General features: G+C 43.6%; 1 long non-coding RNA gene across 1 annotated transcript; it reads right to left on the minus strand.

The window, feature by feature from the left end:
• Positions 1 to 205: 205 nt before the first annotated feature.
• LOC121074041 lies at positions 206 to 2,960 on the minus strand. Its single transcript, XR_005822078.1, has 3 exons — positions 1,736 to 2,960; positions 1,256 to 1,257; positions 206 to 341 (listed from the first exon to the last, which is right to left on the minus strand). It is a non-coding gene; the product is annotated as an uncharacterized LOC121074041 (long non-coding RNA).
• Positions 2,961 to 21,124: the final 18,164 nt, after the last annotated feature.

Here is a 21,124-nt window from a genome sequence, read left to right on the forward strand (position 1 = left end):
TAAATTAATCGTATTACCAGATTACAGTCTGATAATTGATAAACCCTGTTACTTGTAGCACAAAAGGGAGAGGGTGATCAATAATGCTGCGTCTAAAACACACATGCACACGTGGTTCAGTTTGAGCTTTATTACAATTAAAATGCGTTCACCGGGAGCCAGTATCAGGTACAACGAACACCAGTGTTCCGGCGGTGGAAGGTACAAAGAACTGAGGCGCTTGGGTTTCTCAGCAGCTCTTGCAGAATGCAAAGACATTAGGAGTCACACACAAAAAAAAAAAAAGAGTTGAAGCGCTTCTTTTTGGATTGGTCTTTTACGTTAACTTGCTCATATGGACACTGCAGAAGAAATGAAACAAGCCGTTATTGCATTACGTAGTAATCAGTATGGAAAAGCCCAACCACCCTGCTTATGGCTAACAGGAATTGTTAATGATATATAAATCATTTGATCTATTGTGCCCTCCAGACTAAAAGGAAAATAATGGCAACCCCAAGCAAATGGTCCTAATTAGTGTCCAAGAAACCACTTCCTAAATGTATCCTTCCAACTCATTCCAGTTTGACTGTCCAGAACAATCTTTTGTTCTTAAACTTTTTTATTTTGTGTGTAACTGCAAAAATGCTCTGCATACCGGAGCTCCTAAAATAGCTCATCTCAGAGCACAGCACAGCACTAAGAGCAGAAGGGGGGACAATATGATCCCACACTCTCAGTATCGCCTGTAAATATGTCCTGATCACCTGAAACTTTTTTTTCCCCCCCAAAGCCTTGCCTCCTGACAGCCTCCTTAGAGATGTACCAAAAGAGACTTCATTAAAAAAAAAAAAAAAAAAAAAAAAAGCCTTTGCCACTCAGGCAGCAACACAAGCTTTAAAAAGGAAAAGCTAAAAACAGACCCAGAACTAGGTTGTGCATGTTTGAACTATGCAACACATGCTCTCACCCCCTCGTTCCACTGCTTTCAAGTGTGATCCTTAAGTTAAATACACCGTGGCTATCCCCACATATACCACACTTTGTGGTACTCCTGTGAAGATTCAGGCACCAGCTGGAGGAGTAACAAGAGATCGGTCACTGGATTACTCTGGCCTTGACCTTGTCTCCACTGAAAGCCACAAAGCTTTTGCTGTTCACTCCCATGGATGGACTGTTTCTTGGACGTATAAAATACAAACTACTATTTCTTCTTAGATGAAGTGCCAGATCCTATTACTTAATGAAATTCACCCACGGTTGCACCAAATCCAACATCTTTTGTCACTTCTCAATCCAATCACAAAACACGATTTTTAAAGTTTTAAACACAGTCCTGAAGAGCTGAACCACCTTTGAGACAAAACCCATCGTGGTTATATTATCTCGTTTCGTTGAAGAAGGGACGCTTGCTGGAAGCAGGCTTTCTGACATGCTGGTTCTTTCCCTAGCCATGACGGACTTGTCAAAGGGAACAGAACTTCTATAAACGGACAGTCAGTTACATAACTCCCGTGCACTGCTCTTCGTGCTATTTCCAAGAGATAATGTTAATGGGAAATGCTGCAATATTTTATTTTAACTTTAAGAAAATCCGTCAACGACCTTCCCTGAACTTAAAATGTCCTTGACTTGTTCGGAGTCACGGCAAAACACAGATGTGTTGCCAAACTCTTGCAGCCCCTGCACAAATGGTTCCACCGAGTCGCAGAGACAACATGCATGCTGATGCTGGAAGGCAAGGCTTCGTACTCACGTCTGCACGCAGAGCCGCAGCATTTACCTCTCTGCAAGCCGGCGACTTCGGTGAGCACTAAATAACCAGTAACCGGATCCACCTAGGTCTGCTGGCCAGCCTTAACGCAAAAACAAACAGCCTCAGCTCTGAGGAGTCGTCGTCTCTCTGAGGTTCCATGCTGCAGGCGGGTTTGACGTTACCTTCTTAAAACGCATCCTAAATGAAACAGGCTTGATTGCTGATTCACGATTGCGTTCATAAAGCAATTATATCGTGCCACTCACGGATTTAACAAACGCAGAGACGGGGACAAGCTGCAGTTACTGTTTCAGCACTCCCTCGGCGCCAGCCCGCTCCCCCAGAGGCACCTCCGGCAGCGCCTCCACCCCTCCGCGCCCCCAGGCCGCCGGCAGCCGCTCGGGGCCGCGCTGTGGCGGCGCAGCGGGGCTCAGCGGCAGCTTCTCGGGAGGCAGCGAGGCCTCCACAGCGCCCCTCACCTGGGCCGGGCTGCCCGGGGGGTCCCCACCGCTGGGGGCACGGACCCGAGGCCGCCCCAGGCTCGGCGGGTCCGGGCAGGGCCTACCCGGGCCGGGCCGGTGCCCTGGCGGCCCGGAGCTGTGGCAGCGTCCGGCCTGTGTCCCCCTGTGCTGCCTCCCCGCCGCGCCGCGGTGCTGCTGAGGTGACAGGCTCCTGCCTGCCGGCCCTGCGGCTCAGCCCTTCGGCCCCTGCCCGCAAACTTTTTGCCCAGCCTTCTCCAGGTGTCCATTTTCTCTGCCGTGGCCTCGCGGTGGCCCAGCTCCCTCCCCGGTCCCTCTCCCGTTGCCTCTTCCAGGCTGGCGCTCACCTCTTTGCTCCGTTTTCTTCTTTGGCCATCCCAAACCTATATCAGAGAACCCTGACATAGAGCAGTTCAGAAGAAAAAAAATAAAAAATAAAAAGAAAGTCGTGTTTTACCCTGAATTTGGGTACTTTCCTACTGAAATGCAGTCATCAGAGAACTGAGCACACTTTATCAGCAGGTATGACAGGATATATGCATACATGCAAAATAAGGTTTGTTGCATTTTACAACTTTGCCAAATTCAGATATGTTTTCACTTACGTGGCCTAATCCTACTAGGGCGACATGGAGCTCCTTGTGTGTTATCTCCCTACCAAGTGTGTTGCTGCTGCAGGGCAGGGGACACAAGTGGTTCTTGAAGTTACTGGAACTACTAACATGAACACAACAATTTATTTATTTATTTAGTTAGTTAGTTATTTTTCTTTTTCCATAGCCTTATCTACTTATCAAAAAAGGCTATATCTTTATTGGCTAAAATTTTGCAAAATATTTGCCCCAAAACAACAAGGAACCTGGAAAACAGAAACTTAATTTATTAAAAGTGGCGCGGTTCTAAGGAGCTGAAGACAAAGGATATGCAGGGCAGCTTTAAAGACAGTGAGATACTAGCTCCACCTATGATTTTATGAAAATCATATTGTTCAGCAGCAGTCAATAATTCTAAGCAATTCCCTTTAGGATTGAGTAACTGCATTAAACAAAATTTAATTTTACCTATACGATCATATGATGTTCTGTGTGGTGCTTTCCAGAATCCAAAAGCATGTACAAACATTGCACCTAATCCAGAAGCTTGTTTTCATTCCTAGGACTGCCTTTATTTTTTGGATGTAGGCATCATCAGCCTAGATCATATTTCATACAAATACTCCTTACACCTGTGGTCATATCCCATACAAGAATTCCCTTATCACTCAAATCAAGAAAAACAATGAAGGAAATCAGCGGCCAAAACAATGGTATGATCTTAGTTCAGTTGACCTTTACATCTTCATGTGTAAACTACCACTGTGTCTAAGTACCAGCGATCTCACTGAAGTCAATCCCGACATCCCACAATGGAGAAGGGACCTAGTCCACTGACATGGGCAGCTCCACAGCAGCCCTTTGGGAATCCAGCACTTCCTGATGGCCAAGGAGATGTAGGCCCTCCACCAACTTAAAATCTAAACCCTATATACCATATTAATTGAATTATCTGGAAAAAAAAAAAGAAAAAAAAAGAAAAAAGAAAAAAGAAAAGAAAAAGAAAAAAGAAAAAAGAAAAAAGAAAAAAGAAAGAGATAGTCAGGATAGGTATTTCAGCCGAGTTTGGATGATGACTGAGAAGGCATCTGGTTCAGGGAGTACAGATGGAGTGTTGAATGACAGCTAGAGATTTTGTTCTTGCAGATTGAGTTGGTGGACTATGCAGTTTAGGAGTTCTGACCATAAAAACAATAATTTAAGAAAATCTGTATTTACTAAAATGTCAAAAACTGAAGATCTGCTGGTTTCCCAGCTGAGTAGCCGATTTCACAGGCGGGTGATCTGTATACCGCAGTTAACCAAATGCAATAAAACTAGGCTCATTTTTGCAGATGTTGGTTCCAGTTCTGTAATCCTTGTACAATTTAACTTCAGTAGCAGTTTGACAAAGTCTCATTTTTCAGTGTAAGAAAAAAAAACATTTTTTAAATAAAAATGAGCAGTCAATTTTGTTCATTTATTCCAAATGACCAAACCCCTACTTTCTGAATGAGTAAGAAGGGATTGGCAGGCAAGGCCTGCGTTGGTGCATGTGGCCAGAAATGTCTGCAGGTGGAAGCAAATTGTTTTACTCTCCCAGCATCGCTGGTAATGACGTTCCTGAGAACAGAGCAGGCTTCAAATGAGCAGTGCCAACTTTGGTTGTTACAGATGCGCAGCCCGGTGCATGTGAAAAAAGAAAGTCCTATCAGAGGCTGTGAGCCTCTGGCTGGAAAAATCACGTGTACGACAGTGCTTCCAGGATAAGGGTTTTGAAATCAGGTTCTGCGACTGAATTCAAGCTGGAGTGTCACAACTAGAATTTGAAATATTTATTTCACTGGAATGATATTGCTGAAATTTATTCTCACCTGGCAGTAGCTCCCATTAGCTTTGTGTGGCTGCACATGATGATACGTTGTTGAGGACATCGAAAAGAAGGCCAAGCAAAAGGTCATATTAGCTGTTGTGTGTCTTGAGATTGTCAGGCCGTAAACTCTCTGTTGCAGTCTAATGATTCCTCTGAGATGATGGGAAATTTTGAGGAGACTGTGGGGAATTAAATCCTCAAAGCTTTGGTATATACAAAAATACTGGGTTTACATCCATTGCAGAATGCACTGTCTTTACAGCACATTTTGGGGGGACTGGGAATGAGCGCCACCTGTCAGGAATAGTGAGTATCTTCTGCACAATCTCTTTTAGGGCATGTTAATGGAAATACATCTTGGTTTGCTACTTGGTACCTCCATACACAACCTCCCAGACCATGCAGAGTGTGTACATGTTTGTCCACAGATCCTCTAATCCCTGAGGAGGTAGGAGGAGGGAATGCCCCATCAGTAAGTAGTGCTAGAAAGGGGTTAGTAAAGTCTTTGGATTTGTACCCTGGGATGCCATTATTTCCCAGTGCTGACAGCACGGGTTGTGCACTCACGAGGTGTGTAGTGTTATCCTGCCATTTGTGCTTGTTTGGGGGCTTCCCTTACACGTGACTTGCAAGCCATAGCACTAAACATTTTTACCTACTGTTCTTGCAGTCCCATTGCTTTCCCCTTGTTTGGCAGCCCTTCCAGATCAGCAGTCCCTAAATAAGGCCATGTTGACATGTTTCACATCGTTCAGCCTTCTTCTTTGGGCTGTTAGGAGCATTTCAACCCTGAGTAATAGGAGTGCTTCCTACGGCTTTGCAATTTGCTTAGTGGAGTCTGTTCCTTTCTAGTGGCTGGCACCAATTTTTTTTTTTTCCTGTGTTCTGTGGAACATAAATCAGTATTTTTTCAAATCATAGTTACAGACAGAATGCCATCTGTGGCAGACATTTGGAGAATATGCAATGTATCTTATTGAGCATCTTTTAATAGACTCCGTTTTTTGGTATAGACTAACCTTTCTTTGAAGAGAATGAGAAAGTTTTGTGAAGATTTTCAGTGAACTGTCTCATGTTCTTAGCTGTCTGCTAGGTAGTACAGCTCTAAGTTTAGCAAAGACACTTTTTTTTTTTTTTTTTTTTTTAAATCCAGGAAGGAAAATAGCCTTTCACTTGCTATGTGTTTATATATTAAAAAACACATTATAATGCTAAATGAAGCATATCTACTTTTGGTAAAGAAGCTATGTTGGTATGTGTACCACAGCACGGCATGGTGCTATTGGGGCACCTAAGCACAGTAACAGCAAAGTTATTAATTAGTATATACATCAATCAGTTGATGCATACTTTAGCTTTGTTTAAGATTATCTCTGCTATTATCTGGCTCTGGTTTCTCTACTGGTGTTTCTGACATTACCATCGCACTCTTATCCAGAGAAAATCCTGTCAGTTACACAGTTACAAGAGCTTAATGCTCACCGATGTTGCACGGGAAGGCAACCTTAGCAAAAATGAGTATTAGGTCTAGAATATCAGATCAGGATTTCTAAGTGCACGGGTGTAACCCTTGGGCACACCGCTATGAAAGGCAGCCTGTCCAGTGCCAGCAGCACATTTGGAGGTGAATAGAGCTGGGAAAGGGACACAGTCTGCAGCGCTCACCACTGTATGGGACACCTCAGGGGGCTGAAGAATTGTCACTGCTGTGTCGAGTTCTCCCCAGCAGTAGCAACCACTGCGGTATTTACAGACAGCAAACAAGAAAAGGAAAGAGCGTAACTGGGAGACTGCCATTGAGTACATGCTTACTCACTGCTGCTCTTTTTCGCTCTCCTTATTTTTCTCGTGTTATGTAAGTTAGTCTCCCATGTCACTTAAATTAATGTGCATTTATGGTACTTAGCTGTTAATAGGCAAATACCATTTTTAGATCAAAGAGTAGCTAATGAATAAGAAACACTTATTCAACATTTGCTGACTGCAGTAATTTGCTGTTATGTATTGCATGTGCAGTCACCAACATACAAAATTATAGTATCAATACCAACTAATTGAGATGCTGTATATGGTAGCATTTAATGTGAAAGATGACTTGCTTTAGTCCGTGTTTTCCACTATGATTCATTGCTTTTTCTCTAGAACATATGGAGGGATTCCATTGCAGCCCTTTTCTTTGCAAGGGCTAGCATGAGCATAGCAAGGACTTGGCAGATTTGTTTGTGTAAGGATCACAGGAATGTAGAGGACTCCACTTGGGAAAAGTGACTCTTTCCTCTGCAAGTTGGATGAAGATTCTGTTCTCTAACAGAAAAAAAATAATATATATATATATAAATAACATAATCTTTTAAGACTATTTCTTTAAATATTGTAGATGGAAACACAAACTAAATATTTGGGAATGCTTGTGGGAGACTTAGCGTTATCACATAATTTTAATTCCAGTAAGGAAAAGATGGAGCACTTCATACGTTTCAAGGACTTTTCTAGAACAATAAATACATAAACAAACTAAACTAATAAAATAAACTAATAAAAAATAAAGTAAGCTATTAAACGGTTAATTTGGCCTACTTCAAATGAGCATTAAACTTTTTATTCTCCTTATCCATGACCTGAAGCATCAGTCAGCAGAAACCAATTTTCATCTAACACACGGGCAAATAAAGAATGATACAATTGTATTTACGATTTAAGGGGATTCTGACAGCACTGATTTCGGTCAAGCTGGAAATAACATGTAGTGGTGCATATATCAGAGATATAATCCATGTAATCTAGTTCCTGTTGGCTGAAGCTACTCAATTGGTGTCTATGGAGAGTGTATATGCTTGTCCTCAGATTAGTCCCTGCAGAGGCCGAGGAAAGAAATAGTCTATCACACCTCTGGACTGAACGCTTTAATACCTTCCTTCTGTTGCACCCTACTGACCCTGAGACACTTATTGTTAGCAGAAGCAGAGTTCATGGAGTAATGCTGCTGGTGGATGCTCCAGTAAAAGAGGGCATAACCCAAACCAACAATACAAACCACTTCAGATTTCTGTATGACAAAAGTTCCCAACTAGTTTCATAAAGGCCCCTAACGGGGCAAGATGACAGAGACTTCCCTACAGGCGCTAATGCAGGTAGACAACAATTTCATAAACTCTACAGCGGGAATGCACTGGAGAAAGTGCCAGGAGGATTTTATTCTCTGTGTGCATGTATGGGACATGCATCTTTCCCCTGAACAAAGAAGCTAATATAAAATGTTGGCAGCTGTGGAGAGTGGAAGCCATTGTCCAGACCCTGAGGGCACCAACAAGACTTAATGCCCCGAGCAGCCTCACCTGGGCCCCCTGTCACACCTTCCCTGGGCCCAGGGCTCTATTTAAGTTCAGCCCAGGGCTCTTAGTCCCTATCCCAGCTATGTGTAGGTCTAGGGGTCCTTGCTGCTGTTCCGGGGCCTGGCTAGGACTCCTGTTGTTACTACCACCATGTCTTGGCCTTGGGCCTGCTCCATCACCAAGCCATGGCCTCCCTTATTCATGATGAGAATTGGTATCATTTTGAGGAGTAAGATATGTATATTTGTTCCTTGTTTTCTGGAGGAAAGAACTTGGGATTCAAATACTGCATAACTATAGTTCATTTCTATAAATGACTAAAACTGTGTGCTGCTTTGTCTTGGGGAAGGTAAAATGGCTGCCTACCACTTCCTGGGGGCTGCTGGGTGACTTACACAGAAGCTGCTGAACCCAGGCAGAAGTCATTATGGGTGGCATTTGGTATCTCAGTAAAAAAAATCCTAAAGCTTCTTCTCAGCTGCTGCCTCCAGCAGTAGGCTTAGGTGTGGTAGCACAGTTTGTGTGTATTTCTTCAGTGCTGCAAACAACTTTCTGCTGTGAAAGTGAGTGCCCTAACTGATTGTAGGGAGTTAGCTCTCCTTTAATGTTTTTAGACCATAAAAGGTTGTTTTCCCCTTAATGTAAGTTGGTTGCCCTTGTTCAATCTCTGTTGGCAGTAAGAAGGAGATAAGGGGAAGATGGTTAAAACAGGCCAACTCTTCATGTGTGAGCTGCTGCTGACTGGATGGCACAAATCTGTGCTGGGGGCCATGGTGGCTGTGCCCTGTGCCAAGTGGGTTCCTGTGCTGCTCCTTCCATGCATGGGGATACAGCTGCTGGGCCCCATTAGGGCTGCGTCTGCTCCTGCAGAATCCTTCCCCTAATATATTTGTGCCTGAATACCATGAAGAGTTAAGAATGTTTGCATTTAGATCTTTATCAGATATTTGTGGATGATATGATGATTAAATACGTAGCTTTCTTCTGAGGGGGATGTCACTCTTGAAGCCAAAGGAATTAAGAAAACAGGTGTGGAGCCTTTCTCGTACTTCTTTGCTCAGCCCTACACAAACAGCAGTCCAATGCTTCTGTGTAGTCTGCTGCGGAATAGTTTCCTTTCAGCACTTGTTTGTTATGACTTAGCAAGCACTGTAAACAATCCTCTTCATATGATCTAAATGATTAGTGTAAACATTGACAAACAGAATTTTACTGCTTGCACCTGGTAATCGTCTACTAAAGGAAAGTAGAGCTTTTATAGATTTTTTTTCCCCCTCAAACTGAAAAGAAAACTTTACAGGTTTGTTTTACTGTGGGATCTTGAGCCACTGTTGGTGTGAAAGGTTTTTTTTTTGAGGTCTACAGACTCCTTTTACTATTTCTCTGGCAGTGCTGGTAATGTTTTCCCATTTGCTCTTGTATATAACTTGTGAGGTCTAACATAGCATCTAAAACTTGTCACTTCCCTGAATTCTACCCTTGTCTAGCAAGAGCTTTACAGAGCAATTTAATAGGTTAAAAAAAAAAAAAAGGCTCTTAGCTTGGGTAGTCTAGAGCCTTTTCTTTACAACCCATTCAGCCTCTGTTCTGGACCCTTGTCTCCAGAGAGCTTTTCTCCCCTTCCTCATTGCCAACAGGATGATAAGCCACCTGCCTGCCTGGATCAGTGAAATTCACTTAGTTCTCGCTCAGAGGGATCAATATGTGCTAGTGGTGTATGGATTTCATGTGAAAACTGCCTGCTTGATACAGATGCATTTTTTTTCCTTGGGGTAGTGCTCCAGGGTAGTATGCATCATGAGCTCTCTTGCTGTCTGTACATATGGAAAAAATAACCAACATTTTTGTATAGCAATAGTATTGTATAACAATGGAAGAGAAAAGAGGAATCTAATTGCAAAGTGAATATTGTTTTGCTGAGAAGCACAAAGTGCATCTCCTTTACCTACCTTTCTAACTGCCTGTGCCTCAATGTAACTATTTAATAAAGACCTTAGACTCTAGGGAAAGGTTTAAGATCTGGTTTGATTGGATATCAAGGAGCAATATTGCATTTATAACTCATCTCTGGTCTTTCTGCTTTTTTTTTTTTTTTTCCTGTCAGGAAAAAAAGCAACAGAATCAGTTAAATAGTAATTAGTCACTTTATTTCTTATGCTGCTGCAGAAGAAAAGACTGATAAGGGTTAAGATATCTGTTTACTTCTGTTTTCCTGGTTAATTATAAATAAAACCTCTATTACCCTGTGTGACTTCTGTAAAATTCCCCTTATAGGGTTTGATTCCAGCTCCTCAAAGGCATCACTCTTGTTGCTGTTAATGGGTTTGAATTGCGGGAGGAAGGGCTGTGCTGCTCAGGGCGCAGCAGTGTGCTGAGGCACCCAGCTTTGCTCTGGAGTTTTAAAGGTTTCATGTATGAATTTTGGATGTCTTCCCTGTCTTCTGGATTCTGGTTCTCTGCCTGTGATAATGTCACTTTTACATAGTGAACCAGTTACAAATAATTCAGTTTTTGAAGATGGTCTTGCCTTCCCAAACGCAGTTTTAACAGCCAAGCACTGTTGTGTAGTTAACGTTTTGATAATGCAAGACTGATCCAAAGTGGTGAGGCAGGTGTTTTATTTTTGTGTTATACAGAGAGTGTGCTTTAATAGAATCCCTGGAGCATTTAAAAAATAATATGCACAATTACTTCATGTTTATTAATGATATGCCAATGCTAGCAGACCAAAGTTGTTTGTAGTAATCCTGACTCTGCACATGGACTAAATATTTGAGTCTGAGCTCACAGAAAACCCTGGATTATGCAGGTGTTTCTATTTGTGCTCTCTTTGTGAAAGGTAAATATAGTCTACTCCGAAGTGGGAAGTTTGGTCTGTCATACAATTATGGCTGCAAATATTAGTTGTGACTAAAGCAAATGAGTCAATGAGCTGTTTCATTGTCTTCCTTGGTACTGTGACTGGTCCGTGCCTGTAAAATGATGGCACAGTCAATGCTCTGTGGTTTGTGCTGCTAACTAAGGCTATGCAAAAACAATTTTTATCATTTACACCATGGAAAGTGTTACTGCATTACGCTGCTCGTGACAACAGGAAAATATTTCCCAGCAGAAGGCATCCAAATTTGGGGCAGGACTTTGAAATGCTTCTCTTAATTATCTTACATAATTATTGCTTTAACGTGTGGCAGATTGATATGTACCCTACGATGCGCCTTAGAGCTGCACCTGTCTCTAGAGTAAAGGAAAATAGCTTATACACCAAAAGCACAATAGAAAAACTAAAGCAGTAGTCTTAGTCTCAATTTTATTCAAATTGCTTGAAGAATAGTAAGAAAAATACCTGGGTGATATTTTCAGAGGTGAAATATCTTTTGCTTGAAAATGCAGCGTTGGACTCATGTTGTAGAAGGAGAAAAAGGCTGGTGGTCTTACTGTGTGCATGAGCGTTAGAGCTGAATGTGAGCAGGAGAAATAGAACACCCTTTTTCTTGTTTTGTCTGGTCTTTGTGTATGCCAGGGAATCACCTTCCTAAGCAGTCTCTTCCCTTTCCAGGCAAAGGGAAACCTCTGGTACACGGAGCTGCTTGGAAAACTGCAGTTGAATCCCTGCTATGCCAAGGGTTTGGAGGGAGTCACTTGTTGGGCTTTGACTGGATTTTCATGTCATACTGGAAAGGTGCTTGAAGAATATGGCAGGCCTCAAGAATCTAAAGGACACAAACAGCTTAAAAGATTAAAAATACTCTTGAGTGTGACGCGTGGAAGGACTCGCTCCATACTGAGATACCTGTGTTGTAGGTACCTGTGTCTGAGCTGCCACCTACTCTGCTTGCAGTCAAGTCATTGTGTTCTTCAAGTATAGTTAATCTCTCTAAAACATCTGACTTGCAATGAAGTTATTTATGCTTTTGAAGTGCTTATTTTTCTGCGTGGACTGTAGACAGATTCTGGCCCACATAGCTGTGGTCCTGAGATCTGTGGTTCAGGAGATGCACTTCCACCCACCTTGTCTCTCCTATTGTGTGCCAAGCATGCTGACAGCACGCTAAATTAAGTGCGCCGGATGTTTCAAAATATACCACTTTGCTACTGTAATTATAGCTTAACATAAAAACGAATGCACTTTGTTCCCTGTGTTTCTAGGTTACTGCTCAGCAGCTATGTTTCAGCTGGACACTTGAGCCTTAGAATGAAAATGTAAATTATCTCAAAATAAGCAACAGCTCCTTAGCAGGTGACATATTCTGTATATAAGGTTGCTTGGTTATTAGATGTTCATTGGCCTCTTTAATTGGCTTTTTTGTTTGTAGCATGGCAGCGGAAATGTATCTGGAGCATGGGTACAAAGCAGGGGAGCCTGATGGACTGCTGGAGGAAGGGTGTGCTGCCTGTGAAGCACGGGGATGGGGCAATTTGTGGGAGAAGCACAGTAATGAATGCTCAAGGCTAGCAGCATGCAGCAAGGAGGAAAAACTGGGTAGGAAGGGAAGATTCATAATGGAAAAAGCAATATGTTAGCCTGTCAAAGTTAGCTTATAAGGAGCGATGTTAGAATACAATGGCAAATACAGCTGCCACAGCGAGGTGTAAGATTTCTTGCTATGTATGGGAGTCTTCCATGCTATGTTGGAACGCTTTGAAAGGCTGGAAATGATAGCCTGGGTACTGTGTGTGTGCAGGGGTTCCCCTAGGTTGTAGCGGTGGGACTGATACCAGATGGAGGAGTGCGCAGATTTAAATATATACTCATTTCTGGGATGCCTGGGACTTCGGAGTGGTTTGACAATCATACGAGATGAAGACAATGAATCAGCACTAATAGGCTAGTTTTACGTTGGTAAGTCTGCTGACAGTATTGGAATTGATCCTGGATTTTTGTGATGTAAGATCAGACCTAAGAAGAGTTCGTGCTTGAAATTTGGGCTTCCATACTCTGTCAATTTGTATCACAAAGACTACATTATTCAGGCATGAGTTTTCACATTTAATATCATATTACATATGTCCCTTGATGAATAAAGGACTGTAATGTAATTGGGTTCAACCATCAGGTTAAACCCTCAAGAGAACAGAGTTCAAGCTGTTAATAAATTGCTGCAGAATTCCAGCATAAAATTGAAGCTTGGTAATTCCGTCTGTTGTTTTAATAGAGATAGAGAATGATTACTTAAATATTTCAGAAAAGCTCAGCTGAGTAACAACCAGAGATGTAGTGGGATGTGATTATTTACAAGCCTCTGAGCTACCAACTCCCTGTGATGGCATGTTAAGACATAAAAATGACAAAGAATGATTTAAAAAACTTCATTTTATTTTTTTCTGTATACTTTCAAGCTTCCTCAGAAATTCTTTTTTCTGTGACTGAGAAAAAATTACAAAACTTACAGACCTTCAGCTTCACTAGGCACTGTTGCCAAAACCTTGCAAGGCCCAGCCTTGAGCTGAGTGCCTCATCTGTAGCATCTTGCTCAGAAGATGTGAAATTCAAGAGTTTCATTGGGTGATGTTGGAGTAGCTGGCAAGGGAATGAAGAAAATGTAACTGATGCTGGGCTGCTTTGAAGCTGAGTGGTAGGAGCTGGCTGGAGAAGGGAGGAAAAAATGGGTGAGCAAGCAGAACTTGTGGAGTAGGCAAAAATATTGTTCATTAAAGAACTTGAAATGTAGGCATTCTTAGTTTTTAGTTTGTTCCGAGAACAAACTTATGCTCAGTTCAGTTCTTAGAGTGTACAACTGCTTAGCTATGCAATACAGGAACTATAGCTGCTGTGCGTTAAGTTTGAGAGTGGGTGAGGGCTGACGGAGGCAGATGATGTTCGCTTCCACAAGGCTTTCTCTGTAGGATGCCATCAGTGGAGTGATGGGAGCGCTGTGCCCCTTGATGCCCGTTAAGCTGCTCCTCTTGGTGTCAGCGCCAGCTGCTCAGCCGCCCGGCCCGGAGACGAACGCAATGTGGGCTGCGGTGGTCGAAAGCAGTACTTACCTTTTTGGCCATAACCGCAGAGCCTCTGCTTGCTGCTGGATTAAAACTCAGGCAGGCAGCAGAGGATGTTGCCTATCAAGCCTGAACGCCGCCTTCATTACGAAATACAAGCCTGCTTCCTAGGTGAGGGGGTGTCAGGATTTCTTTCAATTAAAATTGAATTCGTGTTTCTGTGCCAGGGTGTACAACATTTTTGCATAACAGAAGGCTTCTTTGTAGAAGTATATTCAAAGACTTAACAGTGTGAGGTTTAAAAATACATCGTATTGAATTTTTTAAAACCACCACGTTTTCGTAACTGGGTCATCTATCCATTAATTCATACCCTTTATTGCAGAGATATTAATATAGACTTTTTCACAGCATTAATCTCCTGTAATATGAATCTTTTTGCTTCTAAAATAAAAACCATTAAGCATTTGTTGGCTTGTGCAAAAATACAATAACGTGATAGCCTGATTAGATGTTATTTCATCTGCTAATGGTGCACAGTGGCTAAGAAAGGACTTAAATAAAATGGGAGAATTGCTCTATTAAATAACAATTAATTTATCCCTCTGAATCTATGCTTAAATAGACCTCCCACTTCCTTGGCAGCACTTTTAGGAACAGATTAATGAAAGCTGGGGATGATTTGCATATGCAAATTGTGTGCAATTATTTTTGTAGTCATGGCAGACATAGGTGACAATGCAACTACCTTCCAGTTTTTGCCAGAATGTAGATGTGTCCTGTTGGATTTGGTGAGTTAATGCATGTGTTTTCAGCTCCTCATGTCTGGAGTGAATGAGGAAGAGTGGCAGAGGAGCTCCGGACTGCAGTCCGTACGCAGGCTGCCCCCTTGGCTGGTCAAGCTCTTGGTTCCTGTGCTCATTTTCTTCATCTATTCATGGAGCTGCTGCTACACTGAGCTCTACCTGAGCTACAGGAGGCTGCAGACACGGGCCTCAAAGAGCTGGAGCAAAGCTGCTGCCAGCCCTGGCTGAGGAGGTGGGCAGGGGCTGTGGTGGCCTGGGGCTGGCTATGCTCCCACACATGCAGGGGGATGTCCTCCTGACCTGGGGCTGCACATCTGTAACAGCACCGAGCATCTTGAAGGGAAGCGTCACAGCTTTTTTGTGGATCTGGAGCCGTGGTTTTAATGCAGGAGCTCTGAGAGGCATGGGGACAGCCTTTGGCTGCAGCAGTAACCTCACCATCGCAGGGAGAAGTCGCTGCTGCGGAGTGAGCTGGATTGGCGCTTGCACCCTGTGGGGGCTCCGTTCTTGTGATGTTGGTGAATTCTCTCCCATCGCTTCAGGCTTTCTACAGAAAACAGCCTGTGTGTCTGTACGCGTTGCCGTAGCTTCACAGGGCCCTTCATGAGGGCGCAGCGATGCCCAGAACCACCGCATGCAGGTCCTGTGCTGGTCTGCAGCAAGTTGGGTTTGCTTCAGTGGAGCTGCTCCAATTTGTGCCTGAACAGAATTAGGCCTTCTACATGGTTTGGATTCAAATTATTGCTTGTCACAGCCACAGTGCGAAGTCATCTGACATGAATTCATTGGAGTACCGGGGATTGTCTGTGCTCTCATCTTGTCTGTTACTGTCAGAGAAATGCCCCAAACTGAAACATACCCAGAGCCCCTGCGCAGCGGCTCCAGCCTCTGCCTGCAACTCAGAGGAAAGGAAAATCTCTTGTAGGTAGTGAGCAGAAACTGGGTTGTAAATAGGGTATGAACTGTAAGAATGTTAAAAATAATTCAGAGCTAAAGAAATAGCTTATGAATGCTTCTTGTGAGCTTTGTACATGCAAGCAGTTATTAGGAATTGCTGGGCTTTAGGCAGATGGAAAACTTTGCGTCTAATGTTTTCAATTGGCTGATTACCCTATCCATAAATATCTTTTCTTACCTTGCTTGCTGCTGTGTTATGACTTCTTACAGTATGCTAGGGACCCTTCTTGCTCTATTTTGATTTTTCTTGGTCACTTGTGGGTGAAATTCCTGGGGAGACTGGCAGTGAGGGGCTGCGGCTAGGCTGGCAGACCTGAGCGGGCTGAGGCCTGGAACGGGGCCTGGAAGTCCGGGGGCTGAATCCTGGCTGTGACCAGGATGCGTGTATGTGGATCTCATTCAGTATGACGAATGCGACTTATCATTGGCACTTAGACTCTAAATAGTGCTTCTTAAAAGTGAAAAGTAACTTAGTTTTGATGCTTTTTCTTCATTGTTGGATGGTTTAATACCGAAGGGTTATATACATGCTGGCATCATGCTTTTTCTTCATTCTTGATTATTGGATGGCTTAATACCAAAAGGTTATATACATGCTGGCAGTTACAAACTCGTGACTTTAAAAGTTGAGGAAAATTCAAGAGAAATTTTGTGGTCCTCTTCAGACTGCCTTGCCAATGTTTGCATTATCATTCACATGCCCCTGGCATGCTTTAAGGGACAGTTGCTTGAGTCCTGTAAGAATAGGAACATTTTAGATGGCAAAAGACACATTAAAAATCTTTCATTTCATAATGGAATAATTTGTCTAAGATATATATGTAATGTAGGATGTATTTACCAGAATACATTGCTAGCTAATGGACAAAAGGTAAGATTTTTGTGTTCTGTGTAAGAAGGTATGCTGTTCTGATCCAACAATTTCTCTACTTTTTCCACAAATAGAGAGGAAAGTGGGGATTTCAGATAGCTTTCTTGTGCCCTTTTTGCCCTTCATTTCAGCACTGTGGTCCTGTGGCTTGAGCAGGTCCGTGAGCTGCGCTGCTCTTCTAACTGAGGTGATTTTAAAAAAAAATCCTTGTAAAGTCATCCATGTGCCAGGAGCTGAAGGTTTGTGAAGGCTGATTGCTTTTTTGTAAAAAGTTTTCAGGTTCTCCAGCATGACGCACTGTAAAGGTGCCTAGCATTCAGCAAACAGCTCACAATCTAGGGCACTGTAACTGCGTAAGGACTCTAAAAATACCTGTTACCTTTGTCATTACATTGTGTGGAGAAAAGGCCAGTGGGACCATTTGTGGGATGAACCTCCTGTCTACTGAATTCCAGACTTCTTTTAAAGGTGCTGTCTGGTAGATCCTGTATGTCTATACACAGCACTAGCGAACAGGATCATGTAGTTGGGGAGTTTGTGCTTATTTACAGCCTGTCTCAGTCCTCATCCCATAGACTCTCACAAGGCATTCTGTCATTGATCTCCGGGGTTTTGTGGAGCAGTTAGTCATCCAGAATTAACTTGCTCTGGCTGGCTTCACAGGCTGAGGTAATGGTACTCAGGTTTCCCTGGTCCCCACTAATGTGCTTGCAGGGAATCATTGCCACTGGTGGAAAAAGTGAATCAAAAAGTTAACCCCCTTCTCTGATTTCTTTTTTTTTTTTTTGGTGGGCCTATATGGATGTTTATTTTCTTCAGTAAACACAGGTGAGAGCCTGCACTGAACTTTAGAGCCGTAGTAACTATTCAAAATTACTGAATGCTTCAAGGTTTGGAATATTTTGACTAGTAAATTCAGGATTTGCAGCTGCATTTGCATTGGAAGCTTATCCCAGGAGTGATTAAAGGCAGGGGAACTTTTGCTGCTGTTTAAAAATAAATAAATAAAAAATGACCTAGGTGGTCTTTGACAAAGGTGATCAAGGAAAAGAGTACTTTCAAAAGCACCCACACTTGTTTCTGGAAGTGCTGAGCAGTTACCTGGAGGAGGTGGATAAGTGCCTTGAAAAACCAACTGCTGCATGTATCTGTGCTTTCATTGTCATCTGTAAAATGAAAATAACCCAGTGTCATCAGATAGCCAGAAGCTTGACAAAATCCGTTCAGTTTTGGAACTGACAAACTCTCAAGCTTTTTGAAGTGATTAAGCTGACTTTAAGTTGGAAGATAATGGTAAATATTAGAGGGCTGTGGTTGTTTCGGTCACAAGTAAATAAGGTTCAGACATCAGTATTCATTTAAAAGGTGATGTTCCCATGCCATCTGGGATTAATAAAGGCTACAGTTCTGCAGTTTCATGAATCATTCTGTATGTCTATCCAGTATCGCTGGCTCTCAGCACTATTCATAAAAATAGAAGTCCTCTGCTTCCTTTGAAATACAGACTTGAGAGTGTAGAGGGCTCCCTGCTTTTGGTTAGCACCTCGTCTGAACGGGGAGTGGACAGGGAACCTCTCCCTTTCTCCCCTGTCCCATGGAAAGGGCAGACCAACCTACTGCCCTGTTATCCTGCCTGCCGGTGGTCCTAGCTGTGAAGCCAGAAACAATATTCTGCTAAAACTCTTCTTGGATGAGCTGAAGATCAACTATTCAACAAAGTTTAGTACTTGCTATATGTAAATGTAAAACACCAGCACTAGAATCCTCCCTGGACTACTGCTAAGCCCTTGAAAACTACAACGAATATTATTGAAACAAGCAAGCCCAAAACAAAACCCAACATTTTAAGGCAAAACAAGCCCTGGGCAAAACTAAGTACAGCCTCAGCATCCGTTATACATTACAGGATGCTCATTCTTATAGCTGCAGGTGATCTAGGTACTCCATAGCAACAACCTTGAAGCATTTTTATTAAAAACTGGACTATTAAAAAGTAATAGTTGCAGGGACTCTTCAAACAAATTTAATGTTTGACAGACTCCAAGAATTTTGGGAACTAAACTTATTTTTGCAATTAGATACTCCCCTAACTGATTTTTAGAGGGAAACTTTTCTTTTTACCCCGAAGCCAGCTCCCAGCTGAGGGACGGGTCAGCGGGGCGTCCCGCGGCGCTTCCCAGAGCAGCAGGAACAGGTTTGCTTCAGTAGGGGCAGCCGAAGCCTTGGCACAGGGGGAGCTGCCCAGCCTGCTGGTGTGCTCAGGGCACTGGTAAGGAAAATTAATTAGAACGTAACAGAACTGAGAGCTCGTACAGAAATCCCAAGTGAAATTAGTAGCTCTGTTGGTATTTTCCACTTTGGAAAGCGTTGCTACTTACATTACTATTAAACCCCCCAACATTTTATAGGACCCTTTATGCTTATAATTGCAAGCTAGGTGGTGTCGAGCACCCTATTTCAGCCACCTGGGTGGAATGGCAGTGGGGGGTCAGTCCCGCAGCTATGCTGGAGCCCGACACAGCCTGATGTGACAGTCTTCTGGCACCCGGTGACAGCCAGGCGCTGCCCCAGGGCAGCTCCACGCTTCGGAGCTGCTCAGTCACTCAGCCGGCGTGTCGGAAACTGACTGCGACGTTTCTGCACTGGAATGAAAATAAACGGAGAAACTCCAAACCTGCCCATGAAATAGGTATTTTCTGCTTTGCTGCGTTACGCACAAAGTCTGTCCTCCTCCCTTTGGCCGGCGTGGGTTCCTCCCACGGCCGGGGCTAAGCCTGGCACGGCTCCACGTCCCCCCTGGCAGCAGTCAGGAGCACTTTGCCTTTCTTCCGAGTTCATCGAGACTCAGGAGATTAATTTGGAAGGTGATGCCAAAGCAAGCGAACATACCTCTGAGGCCAGAAATGAGGTCCTGGTGCTGGGCTGCGAGATGGTCTCATCTAATGCTGATGTTGGTGAGGGAGGGAGACGTTTGTCTTCCCAAGGAAGCTGTAGCTCTGGAAGGGGTGGTTGTGCCAGTGTCCTTGCTGCGTGCCTGCCTGCTTGTGGGCAGCAGTGCTCCCGTGCACTGCTCAGGAAGCCACAGCTCAGCGTCCATGCAATGAGAGCAGAGGTCTGGTAGGGCACTGGGGCAACACGGCTGAACCTTGTCCTTGGAGCGAGCGCACCGGGCAGGCTCCTGTCCCTGAAGGCTATTTCAGTAGAGCACAAAATAAGGTTCTCTTTAAACAGAAGGTCAGGTACTGGATTGGACAAGCCATAATTTAAATATTTAAAAAAAACCTACCAGCTGCTGCCCCTTGCTGTTGAGCCTGCTGCTCTCAGCAGCGATGTTCAGCTCCGGTGGAAAACTCTCCTCACTGCTGGCCCCTGGCCAGAGGCCATCCTGCTCCTCCTCTGCCAGCTCTGCATATTGCCTGGCCAGCTGGGGGCTGGTTCAGTTTAAAGAAGAAAAAAAAAACGCTCCAGTTTTCCTAAGCTTCTTCCAGATGATTGTGTCCAGTCCCTAGCAGAAAGGTGCCATTTCCCCTTTCCTCTGGAGGGTGATGCCCAACCAGACCACAGGTGCCAGAAGCAGGCGGGTGGGCAGCTTCCCTCCCTCTTGCCCTTCTGCTCTTTAGCAAAGCCTCACGTATGGTACGGGTGGCGAGCAAACCAAATCGTGATGTGTTGAGCTTTCTCCTGACTCGGGATATGGATTGGCAGATAGAAACGCTTTTGAAAATGTTGTTTCAATTTCCTCTACGCTAAATGGAAAAGATTAGCTGGAGAATATACCAGGACTCATCAGAGTCATTTGGTCTCCAAAGCGAGACAGGACTCCCTACCAACTCTGTGTAAGAATGCTGGTCTGCATATATGTGTAGGTGTAATAAAAATCCTTGGGAGTATGGAAGATGAAACCTCGGCCTCTCTAAAATCAGTGGAAATTGCTGAGTGCAATGCAGATCTTCCACTGTAGAAGTCAGAGAGGCATCCATCAAACCACCAGGCTGTTGAGACCTAGAGTTCATAGGAATTAACAGCAACTTGCTGGTGTAGATTTTTAATTTTCTTGTTTTCTGGCGTCCTGGAGAAACACCAAGCTGCGTACACTAGGTCAGTGCCTTTTTCCCTCTTAACTGATGAGAAAGCAGATGCTGAAGTCTGCTTTGTCTGGCTGGTAACAAAAGGAAGTAGTCACTCAGCCAGGGGAATGTTAAAAGAGAAAGTAAATGAAGACTTAGAGAAAGATTAAGAGCATGTAGATCTCAAATAATGGGGAAATCTGCATTTCTGTCATAGCAGTAACAAGCCCCTGTGCTCCTGCAAACCATCACTTCTTTTCCAAGTCAGAGGAGAGGCTCTTCCTTGTTCTCCTGTCAGACCATGGGATGAGAAGTGCTTATCCAAGTGAGTTTTGCATTTACTTGCCTACGTTGCAGTATGGTGCCATCTAGAAAATGTCATCCTTGCTTCTAGTTTTTGAGCCTAAAATCCCAAGCTGTGATCTTTCATCTGGGCGGGCTGGTGTGCCACACAACCGCAGCGCTGTATGTAGCCTCAGCTTCGTGGAGCCCTCT

The sequence above is a fragment of the Cygnus olor genome, chromosome 8, assembly GCF_009769625.2.
Source record: "Cygnus olor isolate bCygOlo1 chromosome 8, bCygOlo1.pri.v2, whole genome shotgun sequence".
In the NCBI taxonomy this organism is placed as follows: Eukaryota; Metazoa; Chordata; class Aves; order Anseriformes; family Anatidae; genus Cygnus; species Cygnus olor.